Source organism: Triturus cristatus, chromosome 2_2, assembly GCF_964204655.1.
Source record: "Triturus cristatus chromosome 2_2, aTriCri1.1, whole genome shotgun sequence".
Lineage (NCBI taxonomy): Eukaryota > Metazoa > Chordata > Amphibia > Caudata > Salamandridae > Triturus > Triturus cristatus.
Genome location: NC_140582.1, coordinates 1,155,024,570 through 1,155,051,142, shown reverse-complemented (window position 1 = coordinate 1,155,051,142; position 26,573 = coordinate 1,155,024,570). Strand labels below are relative to the sequence as shown.

General features: G+C 47.3%; 1 protein-coding gene across 1 annotated transcript in view; it reads left to right on the top strand.

Moving 5' to 3' along the window:
* Positions 1-26,573, top strand: part of GFRA4 (GDNF family receptor alpha 4) — a 722,713-nt gene that overhangs the window by 581,524 nt on the left and 114,616 nt on the right. The window lies entirely within an intron of this gene.

Sequence of the window (26,573 nt, the reverse complement as noted above, 5' to 3'; positions counted from 1 at the left end):
GTAATTGTCTAGCACGGTAATTGAACGCAAACCCTATGAAGACAATGACTTCCGGGCTGATCGCTCACCCAGCACAACTTTTAATATGCAATACTCATGGGTGCTGCAGCCATCCAGACTAATGGTGGCGCACGTAAACCTATGACACAGAGCGCTTATTTACTTACGTGCTTATTTATTTCTGTATTTATTTATGTCTTAATTGGAAGAGGTGTGGCGCCGCGGCCAGGGCGACTGACTCTGGAATCTGGGGATCACGGTTCGATCCCCGGTGTCGGCGGCAGATTAGCCCAGCGCCATGTGACTCTGGGCAATAGCTTGCTTAATCTTCCCGACGGCCCCCAGCGCCTAGAGACCCTTATGGGTGATTGTTTGAGCTTTACACATGTGGATTATTAATATTATTAATCTATTTATTTTCATTAGTATTTTTAAACAGATCCACCTGTATTCTCGTGAATAGTCCAGAGCTCTGTACAGATCAAATTTAAAGTCTAGCTTCGGGAGGCAGCAGGAATCTTCTACATCAATGTTTCTTAACCTTTCGTCCGTGGACACCTGGGGTTCGCAACACCTATTTACCAGGTCTGAAAAAGTTTATAAAATTAAATAATATCAGCAGTTCGATCAAATAAATATGCATAAAAAAGAAAAGTTGAAAATTCTAAGTTTTTAGAAGCTCTGGAAATTTGAAGTGAAAATGAGGTTGGCATCATTATCTTAATTCGTGGGGGCAAAGCAAGTAGAGTAAACAGAATCAGGAATGGACTATGGGAGACCTCAATTGAAACAACACGGGTATGGGCCGATAAAAAGAGAGAATGCATTAGTATCAGAAAAGACAGTGAAATGCTATAGTCTGACGTATCGCTTCATCTTTTGGAAATAAAACTACATTTTGAACATTTCAAAGTTTCCCCGTTAAGATACACATTTCCCCATATTTTTTGTTTATGAATCGAACAAACTGTTCCACAATTTGTTTATACATTTAACGTATACCTGATTCAGTATTTTTGTGTATTGTTTGGAGATTCAAATCACCTCAGTTAATTAGATGGGGTTCCTGGCTTCCAGTAGTGATTCACTGGGGGTCCCACAAAAGTCAGAAGTTTGAGATGTGCTCTTCTGTATTATATTTCTCACCCACTTCCCTCAAGTCTGTGATCGAGTCAAAGGCTGCTGTGAATGGTTCAGTTTTTAGGAGTTTCCTTTGATGTAGCGCCTAAAGGTTTGAAAATTTTAGGGGTGCATCATATTCACTGTTAGTCGGCACCTGCATATAATCAATGCATATTTAGATGTATCGTACACAATGTATTAAGCAAATGTATCAGTTATAGCGCAACACAAAAGTATTAGAGATGTGAAGACATATTGTGAATGTATTCAGTAAAATGCATGCTGATTAGTTTCGGTCAATGCAATGTCTTAGGTTAAACGTGTGACATGATTAAAATTACTCATGTAGGTCGCTTATTCATGTAGGTGAAAGTAAAAGTACTAATGCTTAGAATGTGATTTAATAGTTTAATCCGAGTAGAGGCCCGAATACACATATCGTTGAGAAGAAAGGCCTGTTAGTTTCTTATGTTAGCCGAATGCGGTAGGCCACAATGATTTATTCTGTTAGAGGTTTTGGACTGCAGTAAATTGTAAAGTTAAAAGATGCGAAGTATTTCTCCATCCTATGATCTCACCGCAGGTGCAAGGACAGTTGGTTTGTTAGTAGAAAAGGTCTTTGTCTAAGAGTTGAATTATGGGTGAAGCCAGACATGGGAGTACTTTGGAATGTGTCAATCGCAACTCCTAGCGCGGACGGTGTCTGGGACTCAAGGCCAAGCTGATGGACGATGGAGGATGGACAGCTCAGCATGGAAAATCACTGGAAGAAGACCTGGTCGAGGAGGTGTGCCAGAGGGTGTGTTCTATGATTTGGGGTTTTGTATTAGGGACAGCGCCCCGAGGGTTGAGCAGAACAGAATAGCCCAGAGCAGAGATAAGAGGTGGGCGAGGAGCTAGAAGGAATACTTTAGATCGAACTCTCACTAAGTGAAGACTTCTTAGGGAGTTTCACTTCTGACACCTTTCCACGATTTCTTGGGTCTCAAGGGAACGCTAAGTAGGGATGTCATCTAGCATAGAGTAGGGACAGAGATGCTTTGGTTTAATGATTCCTAATATCGACATTGGCTTGGTAGTTATCTACCTCATGCTTTTAGAGTTTGTACTTTTGTTTATATTTAGTCGTATGCGGATTCTTCGTAGAGTAGCATTTGTGTTAGTGCCTATTTACCTGTTGTGCCTTGTATTAAGGTGCCTATATCTGCAGATGTTTTTGTTGATAATAAAATCCCGAGAGCAATAGGGATTGAGTTTCGAGTCCTTAATTATGTCAAATTGAGGAAAGTATTCTCTGATAATTGTGTTTGCTCCCTCCACGCTATTGGGCAAGTAAAAAGGTTCAATCGGCCAGAGTGGGTTCTTGGAGACTAATGGAAACAAGAAAATTGGGCCCCAGCAGTTGGTAGCAGAGACGGATGGTTACTTCCGATAGCGAGGGACGATTAGATTAAGATGAGTGATCCTTGAGACCCATAGACGATAAGTAATGGTGAATAATCAGACGGTGAGCAGCAGACAACGGCAGATGATGAACATTGACGCGAGTAGCAGTGCGGCAGGAAGCAGCAGTCCTTGGAGTGAGTATGAATAAGAGGAGATGTTGTAGATTGCGGTGTTGATTTGTTGTGTGATGTCTTGCGGAGTCGGAGTGAATGTTGAGTGATTGTGAGATCAGGCTGTGAGCGCGCGCAGCCCGGGAATTGTGGTGTAGAAGACACCCGTGGTAGGTTTTGTTGACCACCTAAAGGAGATCGTGAGGTACCATCGATCACCTGGACCGAGATAGGGGGAGCGAATGTGTGAGTGCATGACAACTCGACGCTGGTCGTGGGTTGCTGTATGTGAATTTGAGTACTTGTGACCTATCAGACGCGATCTGTCTGGTCGGACGGGGACAGACAGTTGCCAACCGAGGTCAACAATTTCGAGAGACTGTGGACGAACAGTCAGAGGCTGTGGACAGACAGCCAGAGAGGTAACCTGTTTGGGACAAACGGTTATTTCAGTGTATGAATGGGACGAATGCAGGCGTGAGACGTAAGTGAAAGAAGAGGGAACTGCTGCGAACGAAGGAAGGTGACGTCAGAGAGTGCCGCCCTGTGATAGGCCGGTTGGTGTTAGTCGCGCTGTTATTGGAAGGTTCGACATCGAGAGGTAAACAGTGTGTGAGATCGAATTTTGTCAATCATGAAGTGTTTAAAGGTCTTTCGAGAACTGTGTAGGGGTGACAAACATGTGGTTACTCGAGAGGGAGAAGAAGCCCATCCTGAGGATACCCCCGCACATTACATGGCAAAGAATGTGGGATTGCATACGATAATTTGGCTTGAGAATTGGCACAAAATGACTCAAAGTGAAGGAGAATTAGCATTCCCGAGGTATGGCTCATTTAGATTAGCAGTGTTGTACCAGTTGAAGTCTGTGATGGCGGCCTTACGACCTTTGCCAAGGCCAACACAATTCGAAGCACTACATGCGTGGATTAGTGCAGCGCATGATAGAGAAAGAGGAAGAAATCAGGAAAGGGTGAAAAAGTCGGTTAGGGCTTTTCAGTATGCCAGATGGGATGCAGCGGAGAAAAGATGGAGGGTACAGGCAATAGAGGGAGATAGACTGTATCCCTTATTGATCAATTCGGAGGGGATAAAGAACGTAAGGTTAGATGATGAGGATGAGAGTGATTTTGAGGATAGTCTATTGGAAAGGTTGTTATCAGAGAGACCACCTCCGTATAACCCAGAGGTCCCAGAAGAGACGTTGGTTCAGATAGAAGACAATAGAAGAGTAACCTTCCAACCAGAGACGAGAGTAGAAGGAAGGATCTCGATAGGAACAGAGAGTAGAGGGAGCCAGTCTGTGGCTAGCGTAAAGGTCGAGAGAGACGTGAGGTTACCGGATGCTCTAAAAGTACCGGACACTATTGGACCTATTGTTTCGATTTATCACCCAGATTCGGAGGAGGTTGCGAACCCAGAGCGGACAGCCGAAGGGGTAAAGAGAGAGGCCGCGGGAAGTGGCCTAATGGGAGGAAATGGGTTAGTGGGTTTAATGGCTTGGACTCCGAACCCCATAGAATGGAGTACGCCGTTGCCAGCAATGTCAGATTCATCTCAGAGTCAAGGAGAACAGAGACCAGAGAGGCTGAGGTCTCTGATGGAGTCGAGATCAGATTTACGATCATGGGTACCACCAGTAAGAAATCAAAACCCAGCAGTGATGACAGCAGAAAGAGAGCGGGTCACGTTCCTGAATCGGTCTGCTCCAATGTGCATACCAGAAGGGTGTAGGTCGCAGGAGCAAGAATGCGAGGACAGCGGTAGAGAAGGGGCAGTCTGCCGAGAGATGCTGAGAGGAGCCCTGAAAGGGGGGATGATAGATGTAGTAAGGTTGAAAGCGGAATTGGATGAGATAATAGGTGGAAACTTACCCCTTGACAGGATATTAATATATGGACCAGATGAATTACTCTTCGTAGCGAAGGATGTGACTCGGAAGGCACGAGCTGCACATGAGAAATTGTCGGAATTGGCTAGGCGATATGAGGTGGATCTGTCCAAGACTAAAACATTGCAAGGAAGTCATAGGTTGCAGTATAGTGGCCAGGAACTGGAGGAGAAAAGGGTTGCTGGACTGAGGTCCCACAGTAGAGATCTGATCGTAGCCATGCGTGTCTGGATGATGCTTGATAAATGGGAAAAAAAGTGGTCCAAGAAGAAAACCTCTAGGGGAGCGAGGGCAGGGACCCCACCTCCGGGTGGAGGGGCGACAAGGATAGGAAACTTCCCTTTAAGGGAAGTGCAGAATGGAGGATATGTGCATGTACCCTGGAGCAGGGGTGATTTGGCGGCGTTTACGAATGATTTTCCCCGGCTTAGGGAGAAGCCCGCAGAGTGGTACAAGCAGGTTGACCGCTTTGTGAAGATCTCAAAGGTATTGTGGATTGATCTGAATACCTTATTTGATATTGTAGTTCCGGGAGATTTGTGGGCAGCATGCAAGATTGCCGTTGATTGGCCGACTTACGAGCCTGAGAGGAACACGATCACGAATGGTCCGGCAATGATAGTGATGAGGAAGTACGAGCAAGTGATTGAGTGGTTGAAGTCGAAGATCTCACCACAAGTCATTGATTGGGTAAAGATAGACAGGACAGTGCAGGAACCTAAGGAGACGGTACATGAGTTCTACGAGAGACTTTTGCAGGCTTTCAAGCAGTACAGTGGCTTAGATGCGTTGGAGACGAAAGATATGGGACAGTTTGTCTCAAAGTTTGTGTTGGGATTGAAGCCAGAGGTTAGTCTCATGATACAGCAGCATTTGATTTGTTGGCAGAACAAGCTGGTTGATGAGATTTTGCGGTACGCCCGATATTGCACAGATGAGATTGAATCAAAACACAGGAAGTTGAAAGATAACTTGCTGCTTGTTCAGATGCAAACCGCTCAGGGACAGCCTAATGGGGGAGCGTTGGTAAGGAGACAGGGAAATTATCAGGCGGGAAATCAGAATGTTCAGGGGCAGGGAAGGCCAAGACCTATAGACCCTAGAACAGGCATGGATGTGGCGACATTGAAAAAGACTACAGCATGTCATCAGTGTCACCAGGTCGGACATTGGAGACGCGAGTGCCCCCTGAACCCATGGAATCAGATACAGCTGGAAGGAGAGTTAGTTCAGATCCCTGGGGCGGAAGCGGTACAGACGGTGACTAGACCTAGAATGATAAAAGCGGGGACTGGTGTTCCGCAGGTGCAGGTTCCCCAGCCACCCAGAATACAGAATGTACAGCAGGGAGCTCGAACTTATTTGCAAATGCCAATGTTTGAAGTGAGTGAGGGAAACGATACCAGCCTGTTGGCACGATCATGTTCAAAGAGAGATAAGGATTGCATCCTTAGAGCCATCCTAGAGGTAGATCAGAAAGGACCCTTTGTGGAGGCAGACCTTGACGGTCACCCTACAACCTTTTTGGTTGATACGGGGGCTACCAGATCGACTATAAGATCGGCAGTGGTTACGGGTTTAGCTCTTTCTGGACAAAGTATCCAGGTTGTTGGTGTGGCAAATAAGAAACTGATTAGTCCACTGACCGAGCCAATTCCAATCAGGATAGGAAATTTCAGAGATCGACACCAGTTTGTGGTGTGCGATTCTAGTCCGGTTTGCCTGTTAGGGAGAGATCTATTGTGCAAGCTCAACTGCACGATCTACTGCACCCCGAAAGGAGTGGAGGTGGAAACGAGAGACGATGACACGACCTTTAAAGTTGCGAATCAGCGTGTGTGTGTGGAAATGTACCCAGCATTGACGTGGAGGAGCTTCCACTTGATCTGAGAGATTCGGTGTCTATTGACGTATGGGACCTTAGTGGAGAGGAGATTGGTTTAGTCAAGGGAGTTGACCCAGTGAAAATCCAGATTAAACCAAACGTAGAGTTTCCAAGGACACCCCAGTATAAGTTATCTCCTGAAACTATTGCAGGGATTAAAACTGTAATTGAGTCTATGATTAGGCAGGGAATACTAATGGAGATTATGGGTAGCCCATGTAATTCGCCTATCATGGGACTACAGAAACCAAGTGGGAAATTTAGGATTGTGCAAGATTTGCGAAAAAGAAACAAAATAGTTGTTCCATGCTGTCCAGTGGTACCGAATCCATCTGTGATCCTATTTCAGATCCCGTGTGAAGCTGAATGGTTCACAGTGATTGACTTGTGTCAAGCTTTTTTCTCGATTCCCCTACATGAAGAAAGCCGATTTCTTTTTGCATTTCGGCTGGAAAATCACGTGTTAATGTGGTGCCGTATCCCACAGGGGTATACAGAGAGCCCATCTATCTTTAATCAGATCTTGAAGAAAAATCTTGAAGGCCTTGTGTTGCCACAAAACTCTGTTTTAGTGCAATACATTGATGATCTGCTCGTTGCGTCGGAGACGGAAGACGCCTGCAGAATCGATACCGTTGCTCTGTTGAATTACCTGGGAGGGAATGGTCACAAGGTGTCTCCAAACAAGCTGCAATACTGTTTGAGCGAGGTACAGTATTTGGGGCACCGAATTGAGAAAGGCAAGAGGAAGGTGTCCCCAGATCGCATTGATGCGATTCTGAGAATGCCAGTTCCCTCAACTCAGAGGGAAGTCAGAATGTTTCTGGGAATGGTGGGCTATTGCCGCCAGTGGATCCCAAACTTTTCCTTTGAAGCGAAGCCTTTACAGCGGCTGACGCGTAAGGATGTAAGTGATCCGGTACCATGGGATGAAGACTGCTAAAGGTCATTTTTGAGGCTGAGAGAAGCTTTATGCAGTGCACCAGCTTTGGGAATGCCAGATTATAACAAGGCATTCGCCTTATTCTGTTGCGAAAAGGAAGGTTGCGCATTAGCAGTGTTGACTCAGAGTCACGGAGGTGTCCGTAGACCAGTTGCCTATTTCTCAGCTGCTTTAGATCCAGTAGCTTCTGCGTTGCCCGGATGTCTCAGATTCGTTGCTGCAACAGGTGTCAGTATCGAAAGATGTGAGAACATTGTGATGGGTCATCCGCTTACTGTTCATGTGCCACATTCTGTTGAATTGTTGATGACTAGGACTAAAACCCAGCACCTCACAAATAATAGGTTGACTCGTTATGAGCAAGTCATCCTTGCCGCAGACAATGTGACGCTGAAGAGGTGTTCTGTTTTAAATCCTGCTACACTGTTGCCTATTCCAAATGTAGATGTAGATGAAGATTGTGAGGACCATGATTGTCTCGATGTGAGTGAACTATGCACCAAACCGAGACCTGACATTGTCGATGAACCGCTTCCAGTTTCAGATGAGATTTTCTTTGTGGACGGTTCATTTTTAAGAGACAGTGTTGGTCGACTGAGAGCAGCGTTTGCTGTGTGTACCATCACAGGGGTGGTTGAAGCCGCTTGTCTAGAAGGAGTATACTCCGCACAGGTGGCTGAGCTTATTGCCTTGACCCGTGCCTGTTTGGCCGCTGATAAGATCCGTGTAACGATTTACACGGATAGTCAATATGGATTTGGTGTGGTTCATGATTTCGGACAGCTATGGTCCCAGAGAGGGTTTATGACATCTTCTGGTTCACCCATCAGAAATGGGGATTATGTACGACAATTGTTGGAAGCATTGCAAGGCCCAGATGAAATTGCTGTTGTTCAATGTTCTGCACATACTAAAGGAAATGATTTTGTGTCATTGGGTAATAATTATGCAGATGAAGTTGCTCGATTTTGTGCAGAACAGGGATGTAATTTTACAGAGAACCAGGTTGTGGAAAATGAAGAGAAAACAGATTACGATGTGATGTTAGCTATGGCAGACTCATGGGAGGAACTGAAACAGTTGCAAGATTGAGTCTCTGATCAGGAGCGGTTCAGCTGGATAAGAGCTGGATGTGAGAAGGGAGATGTAGATGTATGGGTTTCGAATGATGGACGAGCTGTGTTACCGGAATGTTTGCTGAACCCCATGGCGATGTTGATACATGGTGCTGTACATCTTGGTAGGGATGCAATGATGCGAGTGTTTCGTCAGACGTGGTACAATCCGAAGTTTCGGACAGTGGCTGAAGCTGTGTGCCAGAGGTGTGTCACATGTCAACAGATGAATGTAGGAAAGAGGACCGCTGTGACTTTGAGTCACATAGGTAGGTCAGGTGGACCTTTTAAAAGAATGCAGCTGGATTTTATTGAAATGCCGAAGTGTAATGGGTTGAGGTACATATTAGTCATAGTGTGTGTCTTTTCCAGGTGGGTGGAGGCTTACCCGACACGTAGGTGTGACACACTCACTGTAGCTAAGTTGTTATTGAGAGAACTAATCCCGAGGTACGGTTTCCCAACCTCTTTTGAATCAGATAGGGGAACGCATTTCCACAGTGAGATCATAAAGCTGCTTTGTGCTGCCTTGAATGTAGATCAAAGATTGCACTGTAGCTACCGACCAGAGGCTTCTGGGATTGTGGAGCAAGTTAATGGGACTCTGAAAGCCCGAATGGCAAAAGTGTGTTCTTCGACATCTTTGAAGTGGCCAGATGCATTACCTTTGGTTCTCATGAGTCTCCGTAGTGTCCCTGATAGGAGGACTGGATTGTCACCCCACGAGATCCTTATGGGGAGGGCGATGCGCTTGCCAGCAATACCTGCTACTGCTTTGATTAATATCACTGATGATATGATACTGGACTATTGTAAAGGCCTGGCTGACGTGGTCCGTTCTGTGTCTCAGCAGGTGCAGACAGCAACGGTTCCAGCCGTAAGTGACCTGTGCCACGACTTGTGCCCAGGGGACTGGGTATTGGTGTGCAAACACGTGAGGAAGAGTTGCCTGGATGCTCGCTGGCGTGGGCCGTATCAGGTCATATTAATTATGAATGCAGCAGTGAAGTGTGGAGGACTTCCGAACTGGATACACGCCTCCCATACCCGTAGAGTTCCAGCACCCTTGGAAGAAACAGCCCCTCTCGAGAACGAAAACCCAGCTGAGGTGGCAGTGCCATCTGAGAGGGCAAGTCAAGCTGTAGGGGTTGCTGACGCAGCTGGTTGTGCACTAAACCAAGCCGAAAGGGAACGTGAAAGTAACACGGAAGCTGACTCGGAAGCAGAAGAAGAAAGAGCTGCAGTGGGCAGTGCCGAGTCAAATCCTGCTGAAGAAGAAAGCAGTGCACAGGGTACCAGTAGGGAGACTGGAGGTGCCACCGAAGCAGAAAGGGTTTGGCCCGTGAGTCAGAGACGGGTAAACTTGAGATCGGCACCAGGAACAGATCTCGCCCCAGTTTCTGAAGAATCTGAAGCCGAGCAAAGTGACGAAGAGCAACCCCAAGGCGCTCTGAGATGATCGAAAAGGACAAGAGTGCCGTGCCAGAAGTACGCCTCACCAGAGTTGGCATATTCAGTGACTGATGACAGGATTACTGACCACGGGACGGCTGAGATCGATCACACTGGTCAGCAATTCTCCATTTCCGAGAGTGGAAGTGTTGTTGAAGATCCCAGGATTGGAGATCGAAGGAATATTGACCATCAATATTCCGAATCCGCCACTTCTGAGCATCATCCGTGGTCTGATTCTGGAAACGCTGGACTTCCCAACTTTTGCAGTTATACCAGCTCCGCAGGAACTGACAACCCTTAAACTTGAAATTTTGCAGGGGGTCCTGCAGCTGTTAGGACCCGCAGTTATTCTGGACTGATTGAAAATGTTGTGTATATAAAGTTGAAAAGAAGATAACCTAGGCCCGAGTGGAAGAAGAACAAATTTAGGGATTTTCCGTTGGAGGGCGAAGAAGAGCTAGGGAAGCCTTCCTGATCTAAAGATAAGAAATTGAACTTTGCTAGAGGTTCCCCCGGTTGAAGAGAGCCGCTGAACTGAGATTGCTGGATGAGAAAGAGACTTGTGTCAACAGAGACTGTGCTGAACATTGAGAACAGTTCAAAGATGGCGGAACCTGGAAATACACACCGTAGAGCCAAAATAGCGATAGGTACACTGTTAGGGATAGTGATAGCTGTTATATTTGCAGTAGTAGTAACCTCATACATGGTGGCCCATAGACAGGAGGGGGAGGCTAAGGGAACACCCACACCTACCACTCTAGGACAGGGAGGGGTCACTATTAGAGATCAGAGAGCTCAGACGCTTGAGGAGAGTCGTATGTTTCATATAGATTTGTCTCGAGCTGATTTCAAACTTAATGCTTATGCAAAGCTGTTGTATGAGTATGTTGATGCGATGGATGCGAAGGATTGTTATGTGTGCTTGCAGTTGCCTGCTTCAGTAGACAAAGGTATTAGGTATCATCATCTTCCATTGGCATATGGGATTTCTTGTAGCTTATTGCTTAGTTTGTTTTATGACAGGAGACAGTTTGAGTCTTTCTTTTCAAATTATGATACAGTACTTCCTGAAGTTCCGGAATACAAGCATTTGAATAAGTATGATTATTACAAGTCAGAAGATAGACTTCGGAAGTATTTCATACCGACTGTGAAGCTAGACACAGCTTATGCTCATAGACATAATTTGACATGCTGGTTGCCCGAGACAGAAAAGAAGTTCATAGCTCAGATAGAGGATAGGTACCGAAAACGGACTCAAACACGAGATACAGGAGATAGTCCAGTGGATTGGACGGATGAGGAGAGATTGCACAAATCTAAGGGAAGTTATGGACCGATTGCATTAGATGAAGTACAGAAGGGGAAATTGTGTGTTGCCCATCCTCAAACTCCGAAGGAGAAGGTTCCAGTGGGACAGAGTACGTGTGATCATACTTTTACCATGGAGGACTCTGCTAAGAACTTCTTGCAAGGTCCGGTACAGGTGATTCCGACTGTGTACTATGTATGTGGGAAGAATGCCTATGTGAGATTGCCTGCGAATTGGTATGGTTCGTGTTATTTGGCTATCATCTTCCCAAAGATTTATCATGCTGAGGATTTGAAGTTGCTAGAGACTGGACGTCATTCTAAAGTGAGTAGAGCTGTAAGTGCAGGAGTAGTGATTGGTGATATATTCGGAGCGACTATACCTAGTTTGGGTGTGGTCCTGAGTGATGTGAAGATAAGAAGGTTGGCGATTGTGGTGGATGAATTGTCAATGAATTCGGTGAGGTCATTGTTGTTGGTGAATGGAGAAATGTTATCGATACGGAATATGGTTTTGCAGAATCGACTTGCGCTAGACGTATTATTGGCGAAAGAGGGCGGAGTCTGTAAATTGCTGAAGGTCCAGGGATGTTGCACGTATATTCCAGACAATAGCAAGGACCTGGAGAGATATATATCCAATATTACCACAATTCATAAGGAATTAGTAGATTTGACAGAAGAGAGTGTGTGGGAAAAGATTGGTCAAGGATTTGGTCGAGTGGGGACTTGGTTTGCGAACTTGGGAATGGGATTTCTTGGATCTGTGTTGAAGCCAATAATAATTACTGTGGTTTGTGTAATCTGTTTGTGGGGATTCGTAAGAGCTTGGAAATGGTACAGAGGGAACAGGGCCGAAAGAGCAGAGAATGGCGAGATTGCAGGACCGTCAATATCAGAATCTTAAAAGGATGGAAGAGATTCGACAGCGTGGAATGGTAGTAACTGCCGTTTAGATCCGCTTTGGATTCCAGGAGGGTGTGATGACAGTTGTCATCAAAGGGGGGAACTGATGTAGCGCCTAAAGGTTTGAAAATTTTAGGGGTGCATCATATTCACTGTTAGTCGGCACCCGCATATAATCAATGCATATTTAGATGTATCGTGCACAATGTATTAAGCAAATGTATCAGTTATAGCGCAACACAAAAGTATTAGAGATGTGAAGACATATTGTGAATGTATTCAGTAAAATGCATGCTGATTAGTGGGTCAATGCAATGTCTGGGGTTAAACGTGTGACATGATTAAAATTACTCATGTAGGTCGCTTATTCATGTAGGTGAAAGTAAAAGTACTAATGCTTAGAATGTGATTTAATAGTGTTTTTAATCCGAGTAGAGGCCCGAATACACATATATCATTGAGAAGAAAGGCCTGTTAGTTTCTTATGTTAGCCGAATGCGGTAGGCCACAATGATTTATTCTGTTAGAGGTTTTGGGCTGCAGTAAATTGTAAAGTTAAAAGATGCGAAGTATTTCTCCATCCCATGATCTCACCGCAGGTGCAAGGACAGTTGGTTCGTTAGTAGAAAAGGTCTTTGTCTAAGAGTTGAATTATGAGGGAAGCCAGACATGGGAGTACTTTGGAATGTGCCAATCGCAACTCCTAGCGCGGACGGTGTCTGGGACTCAAGGCCAAGCTGATGGACGATGGAGGATGGACAGCTCAGCATGGAAAATCACTGGAAGAAGACCTGGTCGAGGAGGTGTGCCAGAGGGCGTGTTCTATGATTTGGGGTTTTGTATTAGGGACATCGCCCCGAGGGTTGAGCAGAACAGAATAGCCCAGAGCAGAGAGAAGAGGTGGGCGAGGAGCTAGAAGGAATACTTTAGGTCGAACTCTCACTAGGTGAAGACTTCTTAGGGAGTTTCACTTCTGACACCTTTCCATGATTTAGGGATGTCATCTAGCATAGAGTAGGGACAGAGATGCTTTGGTTTAATGATTCCTAATATCGACATTGGCTTGGTAGTTATCTACCTCATGCTTTTAGAGTTTGTACTTTTGTTTATATTTAGTCGTATGCGGATTCTTCGTAGAGTAGCATTTGTGTTAGTGCCTATTTACCTGTTGTGCCTTGTATTAAGGTGCCTATATATGCAGATGTTTTTGTTGATAATAAAATCCCGAGAGCAATAGAGATTGAGTTTCGAGTCCTTAATTATGTCAAATTGCGGAAAGTATTCTCTGATAATTGTGTTTGCTCCCTCCACGCTATTGGGCAAGTAAAAAGGTTCAATCGGCCAGAGAGGGTTCTTGGAGACTAATGGAAACAAGAAAATTGGGTCCCAGCACCTTCATTGTACTTACTTGGTTTCTGGCCTCCAGGTTGTATTAAGAGTGACCTGAGCTGTGAATTCTTAGGGATCTGCTGGAGAGTTGTTTTTCTCTTGAAGGTTTTTCAGGTGGTCCCTTGGGCTACAGATGACTGGAGCAGGAAGCTAGATTCTCTTACATTTTGCATGTGCCCTGGGCCCTTCTTCACGTAAAAATGAACCATGAACTTTTGATCTCTTGGACTCCTGCTAGTGAAGTGTTTTCAATGCTGACTTGGCATGTTCACGAGTTCAGAGGTTTAGGCGCAGTCTTTCTGCTTGGTGCTGCATGTTTTTAAGGGCAAGTATTTTTCTTTCCGTTTCTACATTTGCCTACTATAGGAGATAGGAAATCGGATTTACTTTGCTGATTTCCAGATGTTGCCGGTGTTCTAGCTAGAGACTTCACCTGCTTACACAGTAGGGTGACCAGAATTTTAAAGCCAAAAACCGTTTCATTTTCCAAAAATAGAAGAAGGACTAACATTTTACTTCAAGCGAGCGCATAGAATGACAGCGCTCCTTAGCAGAGAATTACCGAAGGGGCAGTAAGAAAATACATAAAATGCCATTTTTGGAGCTAGTAACATGCCTGTTATTTAAATTGGTTTTTTTCATAATAGCTGCTAACTGTCCCTGCTTTGCAAAACATAAAGACACCTACCACCGTTTTTATCCGACCCTCTCTAAAAACCGGGAAATGATCCTAATTTCCTGAAATCTGCCAGGACAGCTGGTGAAAAACAGGGACTGTCCGGGCCAATCCGGGACGCCTGGTCACCTTATAGTTAGGACTACTAAACTCTCCAGTGCTTAATTTGTAAAAATTTAAGTGCAGGTGCTCAAATATTTTTAAGGAGGCCACACCCACGTCCCTGCCCCCGCCCACTTCCTTTGTTGGCTCCACCCACATCCACAAGTCTAACACATCAGAGCCACCGCCTGACTTCTTGAGTTCCACAAAAAGGTGAAGACCTGGCTCTTCACATAGGCACCTAAGGGACGAAGTGAAGAAACACAAAGCAAGACAGAAAGGTCAGATCAGGATAGGGTGCGACAGGTAACAGCACTGAGATATGCAAGTATGTACTTTTGTGCGTACACAGCATATCCTTGCTCTCAATGCAGTCCCTTAGTGAAGCATTAGAGCAATAAGTATCCTTCAACTTCATCTCGTTAGTAGTGGCATGGAACATAGCCATCTACTACCAGGTTTATTGTAACACAATTCGGAGCAATCCTCTAATCCAGTAGTTCTTAACCTGTAATCCAGGGACCACTGCGGGTCCAGAAAAGAAATTTTAGGGGGTCCACGACTGCTTAGAAAAATTATTAATATTTTACAGATCAGTAAAAAGAAGATAAATATAGAAGCAAAATGATGTGAAATTGACATTTTTAAAATGTTCTGTAAATGTTAAGGAATTTGAAATTGGAGGGTAAAATATAAATTGGTATCCTCATATTCATTCATGGGAGCAGTCGGTACAAATACATCAAACAGCATATAATATGGATGAATGGTGCTTAAGTTGAATTTAGAAAGTTCCAAAATTCCCATTAAAATTGTATTTATATATTTGTTTGTGAATTAAACAAAATATGTAATCATGTGTACTTCTTTGATGAATGCTTTTGTCTGTTTTGTTTTGTGGTTCATCATCAAAATTGCTTACAACGGGGTGCCCGATTCCAATCATGATTCAGTGGTAGTCCCCAGACTCTGATTAAGTGGGAGTCCACAGAAGTCAACGGGTTAAGAACAACTTTTATAGTTTCTGATCAACATACAAGCAAATTGATAGGGTGAGAGAATCAGGGACAAGTCACATGACTTCCAGTTCATTTAATTCTGTACCCATAATGAAAACTGTATTCTATCTTCTGTTTGGAGTTCTTTTAGTACAGATACCTTAGCTGCTTTCTTCCCAACCGTAAAATGGCACACTTGAGAAATTGGTTCAGATTGGCTAAATTAAACCATGGGAGACTGCAAACCATAGGAGCTCTGATCTCATTCACTTCCATTTCAGTGTCGTTTGTGTTTACTCTAAAAACTAACAAGTTTAAAAAGGTGGCTATAACATTATACTTCACACAGTTGCAACAGGTGAATGTATGACAGTGACCTTAGTTGAGACAGTTGCAAGTAATTGATTAGTTTAACTCAATGGCCCCTGGTGTATCCAAAATACATTTCTTAAACTGAAAAAAGGCCATCAAGGGTCTGTCATCAATAATATATTGCACAATTCAGAAATTGTAGAAAAATGTCCACTACACAACTATTAACCCTCTGTTTACAGCAATTTGCATTCTCACTTACATTTAAATCATTTGATTTCAAGGGAAACGTGGTTTACCTTCTTCCCAACTCATTTAAAGACTAAGGGCTTGTTTGGAGCTTGTCGAATGGCCACCTGGTCTACGGTGGCAGGTCCTTCGTTTCATTGGAGGATGTCTACCCACCATATTTATAGATTTCTCTGACAGGCAGTAAAGGATCTCTGTGAAGCTATCATTGCGGTGAATGCGCAGAAAGCACTAGCGCTTTACTTAGCAGGCCTCATGCTGAGTGTACCAGATCAAAGTTTTGTTTTTCAAAAACAAACTGCAAAAGCTCAAGTTAGTTACTCAAAAAATGGCCTCGGCACGCAGGGAGTTTTCTACCCGTGCAAGAGGGTTCTTTCTTTGGCTTCCCGTTCGGAACAGACAGGTCTGCCCTGGTTGTCTAGAACAGGAAAAATCTGCAGCAGGACCTTTCTCCTAAATAGGATGGACAGTTTGACGTAGATTGAGTGATGAACTAATGGGAGATGAGCTGCCCATCAAAAGAGTTCTTACGTCAGGGCGAGCATAGGCTTTTCCATTAGAAACAATGGTGCTCCTCAGATGCTAAATAGAGGAGGGGAAGCAAGAGTTTAGTTAACAGGACATCAAAACTCTAAATGAGGCCCAAGGTTTTGTACATAGAGATGGTAAGATAGAATTGCCAAAGTTTAAAAAACATAATTCCAGCAAACTTGTCCTTTGGTGGCATTCCTGACTTACACATTTCATCCTGGCTACCATTTCAGAGGAGACTATTCAGTTTGCTGAGCATTTGCATTTTGCTCGCTGACTGATGGAGCACATTGAAACAAATAACACTGGCATTGGTTCAGTGACCTTATTGTATGTGGCATGCAGTGTAAGTGGGGCCACTAGAATTCTGTGTTTCTGTAGCTGTAGTGGTTTCCACATAATTATGACTTTACTGCGTCTGTCAGATGACCCACCATCTACTACATCATCTACATATCAACAAAAAATGTATTTCTAACTTTGACAACTCAAGTGTTACTTTAAAAAAACCATCACACATGAAGCCATATGGTCACAGACCCTCGTACCATTTACAAATGTGAACTGGTCAACCTTACAGTTGCCAACTGTTATCCAGGTATTAAACTGGTACTAGAGGTGAATCCTTTTCTGAGATAATATTTATGTGCTAAACTGTGAAAATAGCAAAGTAACAGGACTGCAGAATGTGCCTTATTTGCTGTTTATTACTGCATAATTTAGCCTCCTCTGCCCATAATTTGGGGCTCCGTTGTTCCATCATTCCAGTGGCCCGAGTTATGCCACTGACATCAACAGTGCTAGATCAGGAGCGAACAAGTTTTATTACATCCTCCTGATCTGTCTGGTGGAGCACACAATTATATGAGAAATAAACCGTTTTCATGTTCCACTTCACTGGAAAAATAATCTTTTGAAGATCAACGTGAAAAATTTAGTAGTCAGTAAATGCCTCCTTGAACAATTACATTTTAAACTAACTGGTTAGTTCACAACCCTATACTATGTGACTATAAAATGTTAATGTGAAGAAGTTTGATTTTTAGACTAGAAGAAAAACAGCACGCCTAACCACACCTTTAGTCTGCAGAGATTCGTGCCAACAAGAAATACTTTGTTTTCGTTAAGTGCATATGGCACCCGCCTGCCTCCGGAGAGTTCAATGCAGTTAATTATGTTTCTCCACTCCCAACACAAAAGAAACAACTCTTAGGGCCCGATTCACAGAATTAACTTAAGACAAAATCCTAAACTTACTACTTTTGGTATTCACAGAATGCACTTACTACTTTTGGTATTCACAGAATGGATTTACGACTACTAACTTTACGTCCGCACTCGGGCCAGAAATTCTGGCCCGGAGACGGAGCTTCCGGCCCGGAGGCGGGGCTTCCGGGCCGGAGGCGGAGCTTCCGGCCCAGAGGTGGGGATTCCAGCCAGTGGTGGAGATTTAGCCATGGCCAAAATCTCCACCTCTGGGCCGGAAGATCCGCCTCCGGCCCGGAAGCCCCGCCTCCGGGCCGGAAGCTCCGCCTCCGGGCTGGAATTTCCGGCCCGAGTGCGGACATAAAGTTAGTAGTCGTAAATCCATTCTGTGAATACCAAAAGTAGTAAGTGCATTCTGTGAATACCAAAAGCAGTAAGTGCATTCTGTGAATGCCAAAATGGTAGTAAGTTTAGGATTTTGTCTTAAGTTAGTTCTGTGCATCGGGCCCTTAGAACCCCATGTCACCCCTTTCCAATGCTCTCGAAATCAGTGTATAAACAAGCAGGCTGCAGAAACATCTAAGACATTTTTGGGGAACATTTTCAGTAAAAGCCACCTGACAGCTTTCTAGTTTTCAAGAAAGATTACCAACTACTGACATGAGAGGCTTTATAAATAACCACTGTACAAGAAGCGAAAGTTCTAGAAATAGTCTTATCCATGGTAACAATAAAATGACATATACAAGGGCCTACAGGCCTGTTTAAATACAGCATGCAGTGCACTTTTAAACTGCTCACACTCTGACGCTCACCAACCTGAAAAAGGACACTTCTTGCATTGAATAGCACTGAGTGCTTGGAGCGCTCGCAAAGAAAAAAAAACAAGGCTACAGCTCTGTGTTTGCAGTCATATCCACTGAATGATGAATAGCGGCTCCAGTCCCGAGCACACCACTTCCGCTTCAAGGTCAAAGTGGTTCCCTTGTGTGTTTACGTGTGTATGTGTGCCTCATGATAGGTCGGGAGTCTGGAACGTCCAAATTTAAATATTTTACGGACAAAGCCAGCCGGCAAGGAACCCAGGCTGGCATAGATTTACCGCGCCACATCAGCACTTTACCGGGGAGACAGAGGGAACTTAGTGAGTCAATTTTGCATGTAGACCCGGCCCTAAGAAATAAGTGCCGGTGCTAAGCACCGGAAAGCACCGGCACAAATTAAGCACTGAAACCCACTCAACAGTGGATTCCCCTTTGAGCTCATATCCTGATCCTGACTGAGAGGAAGTAAAGTGCGAGCAGAGTGAACAGAGCACACGCAGGTGTAGCGAAGCTGAGTGAAGGCAGCAGGCAGCCTCGGGCTGGAGGAAGCGTGGTAGGCAGGGGGACATCCTGCAAACCACGAGCAACTTCCTGCCTGCGTTGTCCCCCAATGTTACCTCCCGGACGGGCAGGGCAGGGAGCGCACTTAGAATAGCCTGAGCAGAGGTGCGGCAAATCAAGGCAGCAGAACGCGGTTTTCAGCAGCGTTTTGGTAGGGGCTTTATGCCGCAGACTCCTCAAGCGGCGCAGAGGAGGCCGGCGTTAGGCCCGTGCGCGGCTTGTGCCTCTTAGAAGAGTCTGCACGCCCACACAATTCCCCTGCCTGCGTGCCGGTCTGATGATCGCATACGGCTATTACTACTACTTACTGCTTTCCGCCTGCTGTCCGCCTGTTTCGTCCACCCGCCTAGACCAGCCCGCCACAAAATTTAACAGACTGATTCCTTGATACCAATATTTTTTTAGGTCTCGCCTACGCAGCGCGCATGCGCTGCTTAGGAGGACCTTTAGCCGTCGTTCTGCTCTTTTTCAAGCACTGCACTCGTGCTTGTGGCAGGCTGGCGGCATCTCTCAAGCTTGAAAATAAGCAGACTGCGCGCGCGCGCACACACACCGGGCTCACCTCCTGCTCCCCCTCTCTCTCGCACGCGCACCACTTCCGGGCTTGTTTTTGTTGCGTCTTTTTCATGACGTCATGGAAGTTGAACCACTCCATGCGGCGAGGGGTGCGCTGCTGGCATCACGCGCTTGTTACTTATTACTTATAAGGACCTCTACATACAATCCCGAGATTACTTTTCGGGATCTCTAGTAAGCCACAGTACCACTTTTCCAGAAATAAGAGGGAAACACCCCTTGTTTAAGAGTGTTATTTAGACAAAGGCATCGTGTCTCATGACCAGCAATGATTCAGCATAGGCCCACAGTTTCAGGTATATGTATGATGTACTAATGCACATATTGCTACTGTCTTGACTATAGATATTTTACATTGCTTGATTACCGCATTGTGCCCACAAATAAAATAGTACAATTACAGGCTGCAGAGGTCGGGCGCCAGCACTGCTCAGCAGAACTTTTATGGAGACCGCACCAGTGCAGCAGTGACGTCGCAACGACAATATGTGCTGCTTCAATCTGGGGTCCGCCACCTCATTCCCTGGAAGTGATGGCAGCAAGAGGCAAACAGGCACCAGGAAACACTCACAGGGTGTCCTTCGGCACTAGGTGGCAACATGAGGAAGCGTAGAGCTCTGTGACGTGTTGAAAGTACAGCCCAATGGGCGTCTTGATCAAAGGGTCGCCATCCATCTGCAACTTCTCTATCAACTGCCGCAGTGGCAATGATTAGGGGCAGTGTTGGCTGTCCACACTTGGTTGTTTCATCTGTGTGTGTGGGGTGGACAAATAACTTCCTAAATGAAAACTTCACACGGCTTAAGGCCGCAACGGTCAGGCCCCTCATTGCCAAATTAGCCTGTGTTTTTTCTCAAGGTAGATGAAACAAGGCCCACGTGCAATTAAGCAAAAGACTAATGCACATGTCTTCGAAAAAACTTCCAGAACTTGAGAAGGAAGGCAAGAACAGCTGAGTCAGGGTAAGATTGTGGTGTTTAGGAAAATACGAGCGTTGGGGTCGGCTTTCTATTGGAGGGTGGTTCGTTGTAGCATTCAGCCTGGTAGTCATTGATTTCCACATCTGCAGCTACGGCCTCACCTCGTGGTGCTGTCGGACCATGAGGATGTGCTTCTCCTGTGCCTGCCCCTTTATTGCGTCTGTAGGCTGAGAAATAGGGCAAGTTGGGTCATCCCAGGAAATGCTAGCAATCTGTTTTTGGTCAACTAGGGTTGTACCAATGAAGAGTAACAAACCCAAATGGCAGATGGCAGATCCTGTTACTCCTTGAAATTGAAATATGATCTCCAATCTTAGCTTTCCAGTTTGACAGTGTGTAAGCAAGCACTATGTATTTTTTTTTTCTATAAGCTGCTGCTTTGCTCTAAGCATCCAAAAGTCCCCTGGGGTGGTAGAGTCACATTTTCTGCTTCTCTCTCCTGCTTAGTGGCAGTATTAGGGGCTTCAGAAGGGGGCTTTCTTCACGGAAAACCATGGAGCTTCTCTGTTCATTTTATGGAGCTAGTACAAAAGAAATTCGGAGAAGAGATTGTGACAGAGATTTCTTGAATTCCCTGCAGTGAAAGGATGCCTTGCTCCTGGAAGGACGGGGAGCACCTTCAATGGAGCCACCCTCAGTGATGCTCTTGAAGAGGACATGATGTGATCATGTTCATCTGCTTGTGTGAGTTATTGGTTTGCCGTGAAGATGATCAAGTTGTCAATTTGGAAGACCTAAGTAGAAACTATTATGATAGTCAACACAGCTGTACAGGATAGTGTTCTCAATGTGGATAGGGTGTTGTAAGGGCAAGAAAAAGGAGCTTTTGTCCAGATTTTTTTATTTTATTTTCAACTCTATAGAAATAACTTCTGTGGGCATGGAAATGGTTTGGTGCACTTAGATGCAAAGATCACTTTCAAAACAGAGCTAGTGTGTGTTACAGTCCCACAATGTCACCTGAGACATACCCACTGGTGCACTGTCTTTCAGACATGACTAAGGAGGTAGGTAAAAACATCAGATCTCTGCCTGTCCTAATGAACAAGTTACTTACCTTTGGTAACAATATATCTGTAAGAAACATTAAATAGTTAGATTCCTTACCTTAGAATATCCCCAGGCGTCAGGCTGGATCCGGAAAGATTTTTCGTCAGCAATACCCTTGCGCGTCGCTAGGCGTCGTCTGTGGCTCTACGTCCGTCGTAGGCGTCGGGATCGCCGGGATGACGTCGTCGGAGTACTTAGACGCCGCCCTCGCGCGCTGACGTCAGTTCTTGTACATAGCTTTCCGCGCCAGGAACGCAGAGCCATGCAAGAAACCGACACAGGTGCCATGAATCTAGGGCCCTGAAAGGGATGACCTTAACCCTAGATATCAGTTCGCAGAACGGGGAGGATGGGTGGGACGGTAAGGAATCTAACTAACTAATGTTTCTTACAGATATATCGTTACCGAAGGTAAGTAAATTGTTCATCTGAAAGAAACACGTTAGTTAGATTCCTTCCCTTAGAATAGATACCCCAGCAATACCAACCCTGGTGGTGGGTCTGCGAACCAAGATCACACTAGGAAGTCCTGGAGAACGGAACGGCCAAAGAAGCCATCTCTCCGGACTTCGCTGTCCAGGCAGTAATGCTTGGCAAACGTGTGCAGCGAGACCCACAGTGCTGCCTGACAAATGTCCTGCAGAGGAACTCCCCGTCCCAGGGCAGTAGTAGTCAGTGTGGCCCAAGTGGAATGGGCCCTCAGCCCCACAGGAGGTTCCTTCTTAGCCAAGGAATAACAGGCCTTAATGCACAAAACGACCCACCGAGGGATGGTTCGCTTGTGCACCGCCTGCCCCTTCTTAGCACTCACAGAGCCAACGAAGAGTTGGTCGTCCACCTGGAACTGTTTTGTGCGGTTCAGATAGCAGGAGAGCGCAGGAGAGCGCACGTTTTGGGTCCAGATGGTGGAGCCTCTCTTCCTCTTTCGAGGGATGCGGAGGCGGAAAGAAGGTGGGCAATGTAACAGACTGGCCGATGTGAAAGGCAGTAACCACCTTAGGGAGAAAGGAAGGACGAGTCCTGAGAACAACCATGTACGGATGGACAGAGAGGAAAGGAAGTTTAGAAGAAAGAGCCTGGAGCTCAAAAGGAGCGCACATCAGATAGGTTAACACCAGGTTCAAGTCCCACTGAGGCATTACGAAAGGGACAAGAGGAAACATGTGAGTAATGCCTTTAAAGAATCTAGCAACAACAGGGGACTTGAAAAGAGAAGGCTGATCAGGAAGCCGTAAGAAGGCAGAAACAGCCGAAAGATATCCCTTGAGGGTGCCCAGAGCAGAGCCCTGCTGGGCCAGGGAATGAAGAAAAAGGAGAACTTCAGAAAGAGGGGCGGAAAGGGGATCCACAGCCTTTGCTGTGCACCATGCCAGAAATTTGTTCCACCTGCAGGTATATACCGTTTTAGAGGAGGGACGCCTGGCTGCCAGAATGACATCACAGACTTCGGGAGGCAAGTCAAATGGCATCAACTGTCGCCGCTCAATCTCCACGCATGGAGGTGGAGGCTGGACAGGTTCGGGTGGAGGACCATCCCCTGCTGCTGCGACAGAAGGTCCTCCTGAAGAGGCAGTCGAATCGGGGGATCGATTGACAGACTGAGTAGCTCGGGATACCAGTATCTTCCTGCCCAATCCGGAGCCACAAGGTTGACTTGGGCCCGGTCGCGCCTGATCTTCTTCAGCACTCTGGGCAGAAGTGGTATAGGCGGAAAGGCGCACAACAGACCACAACTCCACTCGCGATGAAAAGCGTTTCCGAGCAACGCGCAGAACTGATGACATTGTGCGTTCTCGTCGGTGGCGAATAGATCTAACCAAGGCTCTCCCCATCGCTGAAAGAGGCCTTGCGCCACGTCCGAGTTCAGATGCCATTCGTGATCCATCATGCACCGGCGGCTGAGTTTGTCCGCCCTGGCGTTCAGAGAGCCCGCCAGGTGTTGAACCACCAGGGTGATGCTCTGATGTTCCAGCCATGTCCAGAGGCGCAGAGCCTCCTGACAAAGGGTCCACGTCCCCACCCCGCCCTGTTTGTTGCAATACCACATGGTGGTGGTGTTGTCTGTGAACACCTGCACTACACTTCCCCGTACCGAGGGAAGGAATGCCTTCAGTGCAAGCCGGATCGCCCGCAGCTCCAAATGGTTGATATGGAGCCAGGACTCCGCCGGAGACCAGAGGCCTCTGATCTCCGCCTCTCCCATGTGGCCTCCCCCATCCCAGGAGGGTTGCATCCATCACCACTACGTGCTCCGGTTGGGGTAGGGAGAGGGCTCTGCCACTGACCCAATCGCAGTCCGTGAGCCACCACTGCAACTGCCTTTCAGTGCCCTCCGAGATCAGGACGTGGTCGGACAGGTTGCCTCGATGTTGAGCCCACTGGAACTTCAGAGCCCGCATCCGCCACCTGGCTTGATGTACCAGCAGGATGCAGGAGGCCATTAGACTCAGCAGCCGCAGGACCATCCTGACCGAAACTCGGGACAAAGGCTGAAAGAGCGGAATCAGAGCCTGAATAGCCCGAACCCGATGTTCTGGAGGATAGACCCGAAACAGCGCCGAGTCCAGAACCGCTCCAATGAAAAGAAGCTTCTGGGAGGGACTCAGATGCGTATTCGGCTCGTTGATGGAGAACCCCAGCAAATGTAGGAGGTCGGCCGTAGTCTGGAGGTGGGAGACGACTGCCTGGGACGAGCCCGCCTTCAACAACCAGTCGTCTAGATAGGGTAAGACTGGAACCCCTAATCTGCGCAGATGAGCTGCGACCACCGCCATCACTTTCATGAACACCCGAGGGCCACTGGTGAGGCCGAAGGGGAGCACGGTAAACTGAAAGTGCTCTTGGCCTACCGTAAACCGCAGGTAACGCCAGTGGGCCGGCAGGACGGGGATGTGTAAATACGCATTCTGCAAGTCCAACGCTACCATCCAGGGTCTAGGGAAGCCAGAACCTGAGCCAAGGTGAGCATCTTGAACTTCTCCTTCCGGAGGAAGGCGTTGACGCTCCTGAGGTCCAAGATAGGGCGTAGGCCCCCTTTGCCCTTCTTGGGAACCAGAAAGTAGTGGGAGTAACAATCCTGACCTACTTCTGGGCTAGGAACGCGCTCGATGGCCCCCTTGGCCAAGAGGGCTGTAACTTCCTCCTGCAGAAGTTGCAAGTGATCCCCCGACATGCGGTGGTACTGCGGTGGCATGGCTGGAGGGGTCACCTCGAAGGGGAGGGAGTAGCCCCTTCGGACGATTTACAGCACCCACCTGTCTGACATGATGGTACGCCAGTGGAGCAGGTGATGGCGAACTCTGCCTCCCACTGGCATGGAATGGGCCTGAAAGGTCGGACTAGGAAGGCTTTGAGGCACATGCTGCAGGAGCAGATGCGGGCTGACCAGCTCTCTGTCCCACTGCTCCGCCTCGGCGGAATCAACGTCCGCGACCACGTTGAGGCTGGTTCTGCGGCCTGTGGCTAGACGGACGTGCGGGGGCGCCCCTTCCTTGGCCACGAAAGGGGCGAAAAGTGGAAGTTTGCAGGTGCGGGGCCGAGAGGCCTAAGGACTTGGCCGTAGCCCTGGAGTCCTTAAAGCGCTCCAGTGCACTATCCGCTTTGTCGCCAAAAAGGCGTCGGCCATCAAAGGGCATGTCCATGAGTGTGCTCTGGACATCCCCGGAGAAATTTGTGGATCTGAGCCAAGCGTGGTGACGAATCGCCACCGTCGTCGCAGTCGCCCTACCTAGCGACTCCGTGGTGTCAAGCCCACATCGAATGGAGTACCGTGCAGCATCCCGCCCCTCAGCAAGAGCCGGGCCGAGCCGTGTCCGAGCCTCCTCCGAACACTGGGGCAGCACGTTCGCCACCGTATTCCACAAGGAGTGGGTGTAACGGTCCAAAAGGCACACGGTATTAATGGACCGCAACCCCAAACTGAGGGAGGAAAACAGTTTCTTCCCAAACTGTTCCAACCTTTTAGATTCCCGATCCGTAGGAGCGGACGGGAAGGCGGTCTGGGACATAGAGCCTGGATAACCAGACTCTCAGGGGTGGGATGCACTGACAGAAAGCTGGTGTCGCCCGGAGCAGACGTTCCGGTCCACAGGAGTGACTGTGGAGGGCTTTAACCAGGTGCCCATCAGAACGTCAATGAGTGCCTCATTGAACTGCAGTAGAGGCTCCGAAGAGCTTACTGGCGGTTGAAGCACCTCAGTGAGGAGGTTAGTCCTCACGGCCGCTGCAGGGAGCTGCAGGTGAAGGGCTTCGGCAGCCCTGCGCAGCACCACAGAATAGGTTGCACCCTCCTCCGTAGCCACGGAGGGAGGAGAGATGAAGCCAGTGTCAGGCGAAGTGTCGAGACCACTGGCATCCCCCAGCTCGTCTGCCCAGTCCTGACTAAACTGGCACTGCTGTGCCAGAGGTTCCTCAGACCCCTCCCAGTCATCCCCGTCATCCGTCTCCTGGTAGACAGGTAGAAAGGACGGAGCCGAGCGGTAGATGAAATGCTCATCCTTTGGCGCCGGAGACGGCGCGTGGTGGCGCCGCTCCGACGCTGGACCCGGACCGGGGCTAAAACTGGGGACGATGTTGTCCAAAGACGGCGCCGGGGGCGGCACCATAGGGGTCGGCGCCGGCGGAGGGGTCGTAAGGTCAACCGGCGTCGACCGTGATCCAGGCCTGGATCCTACGGGGGCCTGCGGTGTCGGGGCCGAAGCCGCCGGCTCGCTAAGCCTCCCAGTCGGGCCTGCGGGGCCCAAAGGCGCGCCAGCAGGCCTTGATGGCGGAACGAGACTCCTCATGGCCACGAGGAAGTCGCATTAGGCCCAGGGACCGGAGGGTATGGGGCCGGATGCGACTCCTGCGGCTCCGATGGAGCCACGCGGGTGGTGCCACCCGAACCCTCAGCCAAGTCACGCGACCGGTGAGGGGAGTCAGAAGAGCAATGTC